This window comes from Penaeus monodon, unplaced genomic scaffold (genome assembly GCF_015228065.2).
Source record: "Penaeus monodon isolate SGIC_2016 unplaced genomic scaffold, NSTDA_Pmon_1 PmonScaffold_1100, whole genome shotgun sequence".
In the NCBI taxonomy this organism is placed as follows: Eukaryota; Metazoa; Arthropoda; class Malacostraca; order Decapoda; family Penaeidae; genus Penaeus; species Penaeus monodon.
In genome coordinates this window covers 1-14608 of record NW_023639715.1, presented here as the reverse complement: position 1 = coordinate 14608, position 14608 = coordinate 1, and the positions used below count along the sequence as shown (strand labels likewise).

General features: G+C 41.8%; 1 pseudogene; it reads right to left on the bottom strand.

The window, feature by feature from the left end:
* Positions 1-1071: 1071 nt before the first annotated feature.
* Positions 1072-14504, bottom strand: LOC119568820 (annotated as a pseudogene).
* Positions 14505-14608: the final 104 nt, after the last annotated feature.

Below are 14608 nucleotides of genomic sequence, written 5' to 3'. Positions count from 1 at the left end.
AACACGAATCACTTTTAAGGTAATATCTTGCAAAAGTCATTCAAGTCTCGCATATACTCTGGAAAGCATTTAATATTTACTGCATATTATCAACAGATTTATATTTATAAATGGTGATAAAACCACTTCAAGTGCATATTTTTCACACAACTTTTTTTTCCATTTTTTTACATATATATAATCACCTGAGGTGGTAAAATGCTCTGAAAGTCTCCTGTATTAAACAATTCACTATGGTCAATTGCCCTTATCAGAGACAACAACTTCTATTGGGCAGAGATCACAATAGTCCCCACTGACTTCCTTTGAGTGCGATGCTTAACACACAGGTTCTGTAAGTTCAAAGTGGCCTGAGGTACTTAGACTTGGTGGCTGCATATCACAAGTTTCTCCAGGGAACCATATTTTCCATCACTACAGTCAACCACTGAATATCATATAAAGACATACATATGCTTTATACATGTATATATATATATATGTGTGTGTGTGTGTGTGTGTGTGTGTGTGTAGGTTTGTTTTTGTGTGTGTGGTGTTTTGTGTGTGTGTGGGGGTGTGTGTGTGTGTGTGTGGTGTGTGTGTGGGGTGTGTGTGTGTGTTATAATATAATAAATATATATATATATAATATATATAATAAAAATATATATATATATATATAATATATATATAATTTTATACACACATGTATCTACATATAAATATACATATACATATATCTATATATAAATATACATAGCATAATATATATATATCTACATATAAATATACATATGGCATATATATATCTATATATATATATATATATATATATATATATATATATAATATATATATAATATATATATATATATAATATATATACAACATACATATACATATAGATACATACATACACCTACATATGCATGTACATAACCACTGCCACAAACAATAGTCAGGGGAATTCACTGTTCTTCCCCCAAGCAACTTCCAAAATTCACAACTGGAACATGTACACACTCTGGAAATGCCTTCCACGCGTCTGATCCTCAGAGTTTACTTGGGGGTATAGCATAGGCAACAAAAGGTCATGTTGAAGGCATCAGACCATTGTCCTGACTGAAAAGGCCTCTTCCCGTTGCAGAAGGACCTCTCCAGGCCCTGGCAGTTTTCCCTCTCCAAGGCACACATCTCCTGCCGACTGGAGATTACGATTCCTCCGTGCTGGCTGCTCTCCAGTATTGGATGTTCTTGGGGTCTTCCTCCATCAGTCGTAACGTCACCTCCCAGGCTGCAAATTTAAGAACATTAGTATTGACTGGTTTTTTGACTCTGGAATCTTCACTTTCTTAGCTATGACTAAGATGTTAGTATGAGAGAATACTTTCTATTTTGAATTTAATTGCAAAAGAGGTTATACAAAAAAAAAAAAGTACATTTATTCAATTCATCTCATGGGATGCTACCACCACAGACATGATGGAGGGACAATCACCATGCAAAACTGCTCATATTTTGATAAACACTTAACCCTTTCCCGATAGGTGGCATGTAATATACATGCCATGGCATGCCTGGACTATCTCCCGGGGGCATGTCCCGTATATGCCATGGTGTATGTATGGCCATGCCATGGGTTTTTTTTTTTTTTTACAATTTTACGGCAAAAAAATATTTTTTTGCCACTGAAAATATGATTAAGTAGTGTTAAACATTTTTTCTCATTTTTCCTATACTATGCTGTGACCACGGCGGCTCAGACATGAACCTACCGTTAAAAGAAAGAAGATGCATTTCATAAAGGCTTCTCGGGCTTCCAAGGTTAGCATAAAAAAAAATTACGTCGGTAATCGACTACTTTGGCCAGAGATATTATATAGTATTCACGAAGTGATGATGTAAAACCACGTGAAAATACCGATATGTATTTTTGAAAAGAAGAAGAAGAAGAAGAAGAAGAAGAAGAAGAAGAAGAAGAAGAAGGAAAAAAAATAAATAAATAAATAAAATAACATATTTATAAAAACACTGAACATAAAAGTATATGTACATGGAAGTGATAATATAAACCTGTTGAAACTAAAGTTATTATAAAATAAATTAAAAAAAAAAAAAAAAAAAAAAAAAAAAAAAAAAAAAAAAAAAAAAACTACGGTTTCAACTCCATGATGCCACCCACTGCTTATTTTATTCAGACTGTAGAGCGAATAATGATCAACTATGGAGTCTATATAACAAAAATATCCTACAGTCTTGTTTAAAGGGTTAAGTTAAGTAAGTTATTTACCCCCCTTTGGCTATCTGCTCAGGCGTGGGCCATCATGATTACTTTTTACAATATCTGACATTGTACAGTAGTCTGAAAACTACTGTAGTTGTACAAGGTAAAATATAAATATAAATCATAATCATACAAAAATTTTTACTTACATATGCTTTTGCCACTGTGTTTGAATAACACTGTTATTGCATACGGGAGTTATCACATAGTAAATTTAGGGTATAGTACGAGTATATTTTCCCAAAGTATCAGATGAAATGAAATATTCACATAGTTCTTTATACCTCATGTTAGGGGGTCTGAAAGGCGTATCACATGACTTTCCCGAGATATAGTGCTCAAGTGTTCGTTTGTTTCTTCGTTACACATTTCTACATCTGATTCATCTGCACTTCTTGCACCGTGCAGTTGCAGTACATTCTGTAACCTAAACGTATTCTGGCAATAACCACGTCACAATGTCGGGTTTGACTTCGGTGCCACCCATAGGAAGGTTTGCCATCCCTATACTGATCGTAGTGCCTTATGGTACGCTTTCAGGCCTTGAGTGTTAATCAGTTTCTACTAGTCTTTCCCTTTTATGAGAATTTTTCAAATATGTGAAACCCTAGCAAGAGGCATCCAAGATCTATGTTCACAATATCCTTGCTGCAGGCTTCTTCGCCAATTTGTCTACGTGGTCGTGCTTGCGTATGCCAACATGAGATGGTATCCATACAAACGAATGTTGAAATTACCCCTCTGTTGCATAGGTTACGTTACGCTTAATGCAATCACAATTTTTTCATCGCCACTTGCTTTAAAAGAATTTAGCGTTCCGAAGAGCACTTTGAGAGTCACAGAAAATACTCCAGAGCCCCTAGACATAAGGGAATTTCCCGTTGCGGGGGAGTATACCTGCCAGCTCCGTTTGTGTAGTGTTTGGCCCAGTTTGTATTCTCATATTAACTTGATTTTGTAGTAAGCCATTTTGTATACAGCGCAAGCACAACCACTTTGTATCCAGACTGTACGGATCCGTCGGCGTAACACTCATATGCATCATCACCCATAGATTCTGTGTGTTCCGTTCCCGTTGCTAGCGCAATTGTTTCAACACACAGTTATGCACCTGTTTTTTTGTGGTAGACATGTAAGGTGCACGATCAATGTTGAATTTTCCATGGGGAATGGAGCGCCCTTTGGTATTTTACTAATTAGAACATTGAGTTTTGTAATTTTCATGGAGATTTTGTGTATCAGAGGGCGCGCGTGTGTGCGATTAGTCACGTCAATTCGTGATTTACTGTTGCAGTTGTTTTTGGAGATCTGAGAGATACGACGGGTTCCCTCAGAGCTTTGACCCCAAATATGGTGGAAAATTAATATTATTCTATCAGAAATGGATGGTAATTTTAATTCTGATCTCATGTTTACTATCCTTGCTTTTCTCGGGGCGCCGAGGATAATCCTCATAGCTTCATTTGCACTACCCCCAAACTACCTATTTCTGATTCCTTACACTGCAACAAGTGCAGTGCATGGTAGTCTACAACGACCTTATAAAACCCAGTTAAAACAGTCTAGCGAGCTTAACATTGATGCCATGTTCTCTTCCGACAAGAACTTTCAAAGGTTTCAATCTCTCCCAGATTTCTTTCTTTAGAGAGAGGACCAGGTCTGATCATTTACATTCCCCCCGAGATATTATACTTGTGGCATATGTCAAGCTCCTGGTCACCTATGCGAAAAGTGGGGTGGGGGTAGATACAGGGTTTAGAGCCATTGTTTTCTCAGCGGAAAAGGACTAATCCCCCTCATGTGCCTTTGCTGTGATTCTGTCGAGAATTATTTGCATCCTCATTGTGATGATGCTCTGACGCATATGTCATCAAGCATAGCAATAATGGTTTCACCATCCCCAAGTGGGATATCTGCCACCAGCTTGTGCATGGGGAAACATTAAACAGCATAGGGCTGAGAACCCCTCCCTGTGGCGTCCCAATTTCAAAAGACTGTGAAGTGGAACTTCTCACTCCCTGAACAGGACATTTTGCAGATCTTTTCGAGAGATACATCTAATCCAGTTCAATATTTTACCCCGGATGCAAAGCTTACTAATTGTTCTAGGATAACTTCTCTGTTTGGCAATGTCAAAAGCTGACTTAAGGTTAAGAAAAACGGTGTGCTTCCCTGGTTTAGAGTGTGAAAAGTACTCTGCAAAGCAATGTTGTGTGCTACGTCCCGATAGAAATCCGACAGTCTGTGAGAAATTTACCTTGTAACCTGTCCCTGAGTCTGTTCAAAATTATCCTTTCTAGAAACTTGCATACACATGAGGTTAATGAAATTGGTCGGTATTTATCAGTGTTGATTTCGGTATAGGGATGTTTAGACTGCGTGTCCAGGAGCCAGGCAGAATACCTTGTGACAAACTTAACCTGTATAGGTGCAAAAAGGGGGATTACCAGGTACCTGAGCTAAAAGGCGGAGGACACTATAGGTAATTCCATCCCACTGGGGGACGTTTTTCCTTGATCAGTGCATTTTTCAGTTCCCACTCAGTGATCTCACAAAGTCTGGGGGGGTTCAGTATCAGAACATCCAATCTCAATGGCAAATTTGCGTCCAAATTTTAGATTGACTAAGGTGATCCTAAAATATTTGGGAAGTGAGTCCAATTGGACGCCCCAGCCCATGACTAAGGAGCATATCTGCTTGTGCAAGAGGACTATGGAACTGCGGGGTGTTAGTTGGTTTGCCGAAATTCGATTTTAAATTTTTTCCAGACCCCCGACATTGAGGTGTTATTGTTAATGCTTTGTAGGAACTGTTCAAAGGTTTCATTTCTGAAATGAGTTTTTAATTCCCGTAGTTTTTTTTAGCTTTAAGAAATTCAATAAGATTGTCACGGGTATTATCCTGCTTGTAGATATCATAAAGCTCCTGAACTCGCTTTTTTTCCCTTAATAATGTAGGGTCCCGACCCACTTAGGTTGTTTGCAGCGTTGTGAGTTGCTGTTCTTGAAGGTTTTCTTTGGACAGACCCAAGTGTTGTAGTAATCAGTGACCACTGTTGTCATGTCCATGGAAAATTTATCAACACTTGTTACTGTGTAATCATTTTACCAGTCATAGATACGTGATTTAAAGTGATGCTCAAGGTTTAAGGGGGGATAGAAATTTTGACCCTATTTGTTTTTGGTGACTGAGTATTATCAACAGCGTATCTCGTTACTATTGCAAAGTGGTCATGATTAGCTCTGTTGCAAGCATGCTTCTGACGTTTCATGCACAAGATCCCTTCCTATTACATAATCTAGCCTGCCCCGCCACGTGAGTTTTCCTGTCTGTATCTATACTGTCATAGATTGTTGTTCACAAAATGTCGGAAAATCTTCGCCATTTTCATTGCATTGACTATCTCCAATGTATAATGTCTAGCATTAAAATCTCCATGCATATTGTGCCGTGATTCTGAAAGTTGGGCAGTGAATCAGTCTGAAACTTTCTACACCTTGCGTATACATTGTACAGAGAGAAAAACCCAGAGGCTGTTCGAATATGTAAATGCTGATTTCTGCACATTATTGTCATTAGATTTCTGCACCAACTTTTTGCGGTATGGTGTCACTGACATAAGTCATAGGCCTGTCATTCCTGTGTTCGTATAGGAGTGGTAGCCTCTAATTCTAGGGGCGGTTTTTTTTAGTGACTGATGTGAAGGGCTCTTGTAAAAAGATAACGGGCAACATTATGTTATGAATATAGTAAAGCAAGTCATTAATTCTACGGTTGACACCCCGTATATTCCATGAAAGAAAAGTAATTGTTTTCTTTTCCCCCATCACACCCTATGTTTAACTGATTGGTCAAATTTCTGTTTGATGAAACTCTTTAGTCTGCATATTTCTTGTACTGCATTACGTATTTGTGTTGTATCTTCTTTATTTATCTGTTTTCGCGCTTTCCGGTATTGATACTATACGCATAATCCGTACCTGATAGCATTTTCTGAGTGATGGGCCCCCAGATCAGCCGTTTCCTTCGCATCTTCCCTCAGCGTCATTTTACGGCACTGTCGTCACTGTTTTCAGTGGTCCGCCGTGCGTAATAATAATATCAGAGACCTCATTCGAATTTTCAACATCACTAACATCATAGAACGCACATTTCCCGTTACACGCTCACTTTTGTCGTGCGTAATAATAATACCAGAGACCTCATTCGTATTTCAACATCACCCGACATCACTAACATCATCAGGAACGCACATTTTCCCGTCTACACGATCACTTTGTTTCCATTTACATTTTTTTCATTCAGCAAAACTCTTGCCTGATGCTTTTTTTCATTTCAGCAATCTCTTGCCTGAGCTTCTTATTTCCTCGGCCGTATCCATGTCGTTTTTCCCCCAATGGTTTCTCCTGTGGCACTGTTCCTAGGATGGGGAATCCCCCTGGCAGTTTCGGGAATTCCCGTGGGGTTTGGGGGACGTCACGCGGCCCAGGGTGGGTGTGTGTGGCGGGCTGGGCATTTGCCACTCAGCGGTCGATGGGTACGGCCGGGGCAGGTGGGGGGGGTGCTCGTGGCGTTTGTGGGGCAGTTACGGTGCCAGGCCGTCACACCCTCCGCTCGCACCTGACGCCACCTCTTCACGATGGTGGCGGGGTCCTCATTTTCGTTGTCCTTTCCGTCGTTTTTTGCAGGGCAGCCCTTTCCTGGTGAGGGTCCTGCACAGACAGCACACGCCCGTGTCCTTCCTGCAATATTAGCTACGGGCCCTAACCTTGACACTTGTAGCAGACTACAACCTTGAGCACCACCGGTCGAATGGAGCTCGGCTCTATGTATCTTCAAAGAAATTTGGTTTCTCTGTAGGGGGCGGCTGTTCACCGCTCCATACAATGATGAGCCTGTTCAAGGGCTGCCCGTCCATAGATCCCGGGCTTTAAAAACGCCCGGAAGATGCAGTGCTTCCTCAGCGGCCGCCTCCTTCGGAAAAACCCGGTAACCAGGTATTCCCGTATTTTTTTTTTTAGGGTGAAAATCGTTTGTTTTGCAGAGAGATCCCCGCAAAAGTGCCATTAAACATCATGGCCCCCATATTTTTGTTTGTTTCGTCGTACATAGACGTAGCGCGAGGATATCCATCTCCCCTGCACCATGTCTAGGGGCCTTTCCCCTTGGAGGGGCGGCAGCAGTGGCTGACCTCCCTCATCCACCTTATTTTATCGACGGAAGTCGTGTCCTCAGGAAAGGCCAGTCTAATGTACCTCTCCCGGGGGGCGATGGGTTCGCGCTTTTGGGTCATTCCCTTTGCTTTTTTGGTCAGGTTGCTGGTGTTATTTGGCATGGTTTCACTTTTTTCCTTTTGGTCTGAACGAGTTGGAATCCCCCGTTATCAGCATCAGGGTCGGGAGTCGAATCCACATCGTTTTTCATCCCTATGTTCGGTGGAATCAATCCCTCCCCTAGAGTGGAGGGTGGAGGGGTTGGTAGTTGGCCCCTGGATGGGGGGGCATCGAGCGCGTCCCCACCCTCATCCATGGTAGGACAGTGAGGGGGTGGTTGTCCCCTCCGCTTCTTGGGTGATTTAATTCCCTGCGGTCGGGCGCGGGGAGGGTGCGAGCGCCAGGCAAGTGCTGTCACACATACATTCCAGGTCTCGCCAACGGTCGTTGGTACAGCACCCTGTTGCCTTAGCATCACACTCAGTATTCGTAATTTTACTAGGCACTGTTTTTTCTGGAGTCCCGACCATAATATCCGACACAATTTGGTGTTGTACACACACACACACACCACGCACACTCTGAGTATAAGGACAACCCAGTTGAGGGGGGCTATCCCGTAAAATCGTCCAGAACACAGGAGAAATCCTGAGACGTCCTGCTTTTGGGGTTACTAGGCTTACAACTGAGTCTGATTTACATGAAATATGGGAAACAGAGACCTTGGAAAATAATAATTTGAAAAAAACAACATAGGCTCTTAGTATTACAAAGAAAAGGCAAGGGATCTGGCATTTGGCATGAGCGGTTGCGCCCTGCTAGGGTGACGATATAAGCCCCCGGCAGCGAGGCGGGGCCACTATGAATACTACCCCCCGGGAAAGGGTTAAATTCTTTCTGGGGACTTAGAATCAGGTTTTATGGCAATTTCCAGAGTTTTTAAAAACTTTAATAGTTCAGATGAAAAAGATAAAAAAGTGTAAAGTGGCTAGCAATAGCAATTAGATCAGAACTCATTTTGGATGGCAGGTATAAAAGGAGAGGAGAAAGGGAAATTATGAACACTATCAACTTAAGTCACCATCATGGTAACACAATTTTTTTCTTACCCCTACCATAAACGAAGAAACAATTTCTTTGCCTTTCTCCTCCAATTGCAAATACAACAATAATGAGAACAGGTGAATATGCTGACAACCTTTTTGCTATGTACTGCTTTTTGGGGGGGTAACTTGCCTTGTTCTTTCCTTTATCATTTTTATCCCGCAATCTGTTCAGGACAAATCCCCCTCCTACACAATACATTTCCTGTAGAATAATTTTTCCCCTAATCTAAATCTTTTCTGTGGTCGTGGTGGCTGAGTGGTTAGAGCATCGGACTCAAGACTGTCACAACGGCATTCTGAGTTCAAGGGTACGATTCATTAGCTGGCGCTTTGTTCCCATGGGCAAGGGACTTCATCTTGATTGCCTACCTAGCCACTGGGTGGGCAGGCCAGCCCAAGTCAGCCAGTCCCAAGCCCGGTTAAATAGGGGAGGGTTGGCATCAGGAAGGACATCCCGGCATAAAAGATATCTGCCAGAACCTGATCATGTAAACCCATATAAGAAAAAGAAAAAAAAAATCTGTAATATCCTGCTCCTCTCTCTTAGTACCGATATTTCAGTGTTCTTACTCAATTCACATGCAAATACTCTGTGCCCCTTTTCTCTATCACCTACAATATATGCTTCGTCACTCTACAATCATTTTAGCAGTTTACCATGCCAATTTTTCATCCATAATTTGGTGAGACATCTGTTTTTAACTGTCCACCAATTACTGTCGATCAATATAAATTTTACATACCCCCTCCTCTCTCTAAACTTTGGTAGTCTGTTTTTGCTATTTCACCATGATCTACTGCTCATTTGTACATGTATAATATAAGTACATGCTTCTGTGTCTATCTGTCTCTATCTCTCTTCTTCTCCTTTAATGTTCAATCCTACCTGTCCTGTCCTGCCTTGACCTAACCTTCTCTCTCCTCTTTTGGGTTTCCACTATGTACTCTATAAACAGCTGTATCAAAACAATGGTAAATGAAAAATCCATGTGTAACCATACTACCAGCCTGGGACTTCACAGGTTTTTGGCTGAAAAGGGCCACAAGTGTAAATCGGGCATGAAAATGATAGTCAACATTTTCATATATATACAGAATAATTGTGATCACTTAAACCATAATTCTCTCATTCTCTCACACTCTCTCCATTTCATATTTGCCTCTCATCTTCCCCTGTTTTCATACCTATCCATCTCATATCTATCTTGCCTTCCTCACCTATGTCTATTTACACTCCCTTCATAACTCTTATCTATCTTCTTACTTATTACTTTTATTTTTCCTTACAACATTTCAAACAAAGGGACCACTGACAGTTATTTAAAGTTTGTTAAACTTCCCTTCCCCTCCGTTTCATATGCAGGATTAAAAAAAGGTAAATTTCCACACTTCCTTACAATAAACCAGTGTGCATCTTCATTCTTCTCTGAGTCTATTCAAATTACAGGTGCTTTTAACAAAAATTCATCAAAGTTGACAGATTTGTGATGACAGATAATAAGTTGACATATTGCATTAACCAATTGTCACCAACCATTCAAGTGCATCTTGAAAAAACAAAAGCAGGAGAAAAAGAAGAGGAAGAAGAGAAAGGAGGAGGGGAAAGGGGGGAGGAGGGAAAAAAAGGAGGAGGAAGAGGAAGAGAAGAGGAGGAAAGGGGGCGGAGGAGGAGGAGGAGGAGGAGGAGGAGAAGGAGAAAAAAGGAGGAGAAGGAGAAGAAAAAGAAAAAGGAGGAGGAGGGGGAGGAGGAGGAGGAGGAGGAGGAGGAGGGGGAGGAGGAGGAGGAGGAGGGGAAAGGGGAGGAGTGGAAAGTGAGGAGGGGAGGAGGAGGAGGAGGGGAGGGGGGAGAGGGAGGAGGATAAAAAGAAAAGGAGGCAGAGGAGAAAGAGAAAAAGAAAAAGAAAAGGAGGAAGGTGAGGAAGGAAGCATTAGAAAGAAAGAAAAAGAAAGAAAAAAAATAAAAAAGAAAGAAAGAAAAAGAAAAGAAAAAAAGAAAAAAAAAAAAAAAGAAAAAAAAAAAAACAGCAGCAGAACACAGACAAGAAGGAGAATAAAAAATAATAATTTAAAGATACAGTTCATTAATTTTTTCTACTTACAAAATACTGACTCGTATCTGAACCTGGCAAATCTAACAAACCTTGCTCCCAATAACATTGGCCTTTAGCATGTGAGTGGTCTGTTCATGATACACAAGTTACTACAGTTTTGGCAATATTCACTAAACAGGAAACCCCCTCTCCCCCTCAAAGCATTTACACGCACCAATACTGACAGTCGCCTTCTTTTTTTAGGTGTAGCTAAAATCCAAGTAAAGCCTACCGTGATCGCCACAAAGATGGAACCCACTGCACAGGCCCTTTGGGTGTGCTCGGCATATGTCAACAAGGCAGCCCTCCTGAACATATTAAGATGGTTTAAAAAGGGCAATGCTCATAGAGAAACAAACTTTACTACAGGTTACTTTCAACAGATTTATAACAAATAATATTTTGGGACCAATAATAGTTTGATTTAAATTTAGGTTAGCTACTCCGTGAATTTCATCAAACTCCTGCTATCACTGAAAATCTTTGGCTCCATTATTGAAAATTTACAAAATAATGTGAAATACAAAACCACCATTCTTTGTCTTAACTGTCAAAACATGACCACATACATTTAAAATTTTAATAAGCAATTGCTGGATCAGCAATGCACATTTGTAATTATCTCTACTACATAATATATTTTATGTTTTTATTGGTGCCATCCCCAAATGCGATTGACAAACTACTTGGAACTATGTTGACATCATGAATTTAAAGGTTCTTTATACAGGGGTGGCTAAACCAACTATATCATATACATTATGTACCCTATTGCCCATGGTGGGGTTTTTAACCACAAAGTAAAATAAATTTTCCCACTTTACCGACAATAAAAAAAACAAACAAACTGTAATTCTGGCAACCTTTTTCCAATCACACCATGTGCTATGATACCTGGGTAATGTATATTATAGTTCCATCAATTTCCCTCCTCATACTTACCCAAAGCAAATAAAAATATACATCCCTAAGTTGACCCACGAGCTTGCAGCAATTAGGCAAAAATGAAGAAACATTTTACAATGCTCAACTTACATGAGGGCAAAAGAATATGGGGAACTATAATTTCCTTTGGATACATGTCTAATGAGTCCTCGTAGTTTTAGCTGATCTTGTCGTTCTTGGGAGCCTTGAAGCACCTTACTGAAGTCTTTTGTCACTGTATGATTGTTCTTTAATATGTTATTATTGTTATTATTACACTTATTGTCTTATTTTAACACTACACTTTCATTCCCACTTCCATTATTATCACTTGTTGTTACTATGGACTCATCGAACCAAAGCCAAACTCTAGGTCCACTAACCCCTGTGGTTGAATTGGCATTGTCAGTAAACACAACTGAGGTTCAATTTTCTTGAAACGACTAGTATCACCCGACTGAACAGTGGGCCCCACGGACCCGTTCTTGGTCTGTTGCCTTGAGATTTGCCACTGACTATTTGCTTCTCTTCACTAGTTTCTCGCACAGCCACACTATAGCATTGGTGTCTGGGAAGCTAAAGAACTTGGAGTGGGATATGTCCCTGGCAGGGTGTGTGAACTCTGAGGACGATGCAGATTCTGCTGAGAGAGACCGAGTTATGCTGAGTTGATAAGACCTGCGTGTGAATGTGAGCTCTGAGTATGTATGCTTGGCTGGGGCTGAGGACTCATCTGGGGCTGTGGTAATGGCTGAGGAAGTGGGCTCTGTGAGGTCTTTGTGTGCGGCAACAGCAACTTGTGGCTGCTGCGGATTCTGTTGTTGTTGGGTAGGGACTGGTTTGACAAGTTGGGACTGCTGGGGCTGAGCATATTTGGGAATCTGAGATGGCGATGGGGATGGTTTGGCAAGGGTTGGATTGGATTAGTTTGCAATTGACTGCATGGTTTCTGATGAGTTGTCTGCTGGGGATGATTGGGCTGGGGTAGATCTGACTCTGGTTTGGGTGCTGAGGGGCGTCTGTGGGGTTGTTGTGGCTGGCTGGGGTGAAATGGGTGGGTGTTGGACAAGGTTGGGCTGCATATAGTAATGAGTTTTAGCATGTTGGGTTGGTTGAACTATGCAACTGATGCTGCTGTGTGTGAGGATGATGGCTCTGCTGAGGATGAGAATGCTGTTGCACAGACTGTGTATTTAATTGGACATTTTCACCAATACACTTAATTTGTTTCTTATCACCTGTTATTGTCCACTAAGACTAGCTGTTGACACTACAACAGACTCCCCACTTTCTCTAGGGCTTGAGCTGGCTTCCGTGACACCAGGTCTTTCTTTTGCTAATCACTGACTGACGAAGTTGATGCATTATTAACAGGAATCACTACACTCTCGCTTAAGTGGTGGTCCGTGATTCACCTTGCTTAAATGTTGATATTGCCTAATTGGAGCAGAACCACCTAAACTTCGGCTAAGGAAGGGAAATTATCGTCTAATATATTTGAGGGACGAGATTCACACGCTACTGAGGTCTTGATGTGAATGTTCTACAACATTAATACCACTAACTTCACCATCCACTTCTTTCACTACTGCCGTCCAGACTGAGCCCCTACAGTGCCCACTCGCTTCATCTGTGTACGATTGTGAAGCAGCAAGCTTGGCGATATTGCATAAGAAGCCTGGGGAGTCGAATCTGACGAGGGAGGAGGCTTGCGGACGTCGGGTCGAGGAGTGATAGAAGGAACTGCATTGAGTGTACAGAGTCATCACCATCAGATTCAGAATCCTCACTATGGGGGCACTTGTGGTTATAGCTGCATAACGTTCCCCGGCTCCCACCCCAACTGGGACCACTGGGCCAGGAACATGTTTTCGTGAAACTGTACGTGGTCCCTCAACAAAGTTAATGTGTGGTCTTTCGTGACTTCCGTTGCCCCTGTGATTTGGCTTATTCTGACCAAACCGCGAGGTACGGAAACTGTCATCGACGTGTCCCCCACTGTTGGTGCTACCACTCCACCTTTCTGAGCCGGCATTCCGCACACTCTGGGTCGCATCTGGGGATTGTTCTTGGCCCTTTGCTCCTTTCTTGCTCACCACCTCAAAGTCACCCCCGAAGGAGATGAGGGGGTGCGAGAAAGGTCATCTCCAAGGAACGAGTCTCCTACACTATAGAAATCAGTCACGAAGTCGGAAGGCCTTTGGTCAGTGTCAAACTCATTGTCATTGGCAATGTCCATCATGCTCGACTCTCTGATATATTTTCCATTCGCTATAAAATGGTTAAATTTATCTACTTTCTTATTGTTCTGATATGTATGTAATACACTAAGGGAACATATCCCCATATCAATAGTCACTTGCTTGCGTATGCACGGACATTATCACTCTGTTTACTCTTGGACACTAGATCCTCCACACTGCTCGACTCCCTCAGGCTGCTGCTGCCCTTTTTGCCCTTCTTGTGTCCTGATTCCTGTTCTCTGTTGTTTGCGGTCTTCTTTTCGTCCTCGCGCCTCCTTGCTCTTCCGGTTGTTCTCCTGGACGTGACCTCACCCCGATGCCGCTGTCGTCATGGTCTTGGCGGAGCCCTCGTCTCCTTCCACTTCTCGCTCCAGCTGTCCTCACTGCTCGGCTGCTTTTGTTCTTGCTCTTCTTGGACCCTTCCTTCTCGTCGCGGTTCTCTGGCCTTGCCTTTGTGTTCTTCTTGTTCTTGCTGTTGGGAGTGTCCCGTCACTGCCAATGATGAACTTGAGGAGGGTCATTGACATCCTGATCGCCACGGAAGCCTGGTGTTTCTATGATGTTCACGATATCCTTCTCCTGATGGCCTGTAAGATCAACAGACATTAGTAACGGCTTTGCCATTACACAATACCCCATAAGTCCACTTACACAAGATGGCATAACTAATGGGAATTGTAAAGAAATAAATGAAAAAAGTACAACTTAAATTTTGGCTTATCCAATTTTGGGTTTCTATTAGCCCTGATTGAAATCAAGGTCAGCAAAT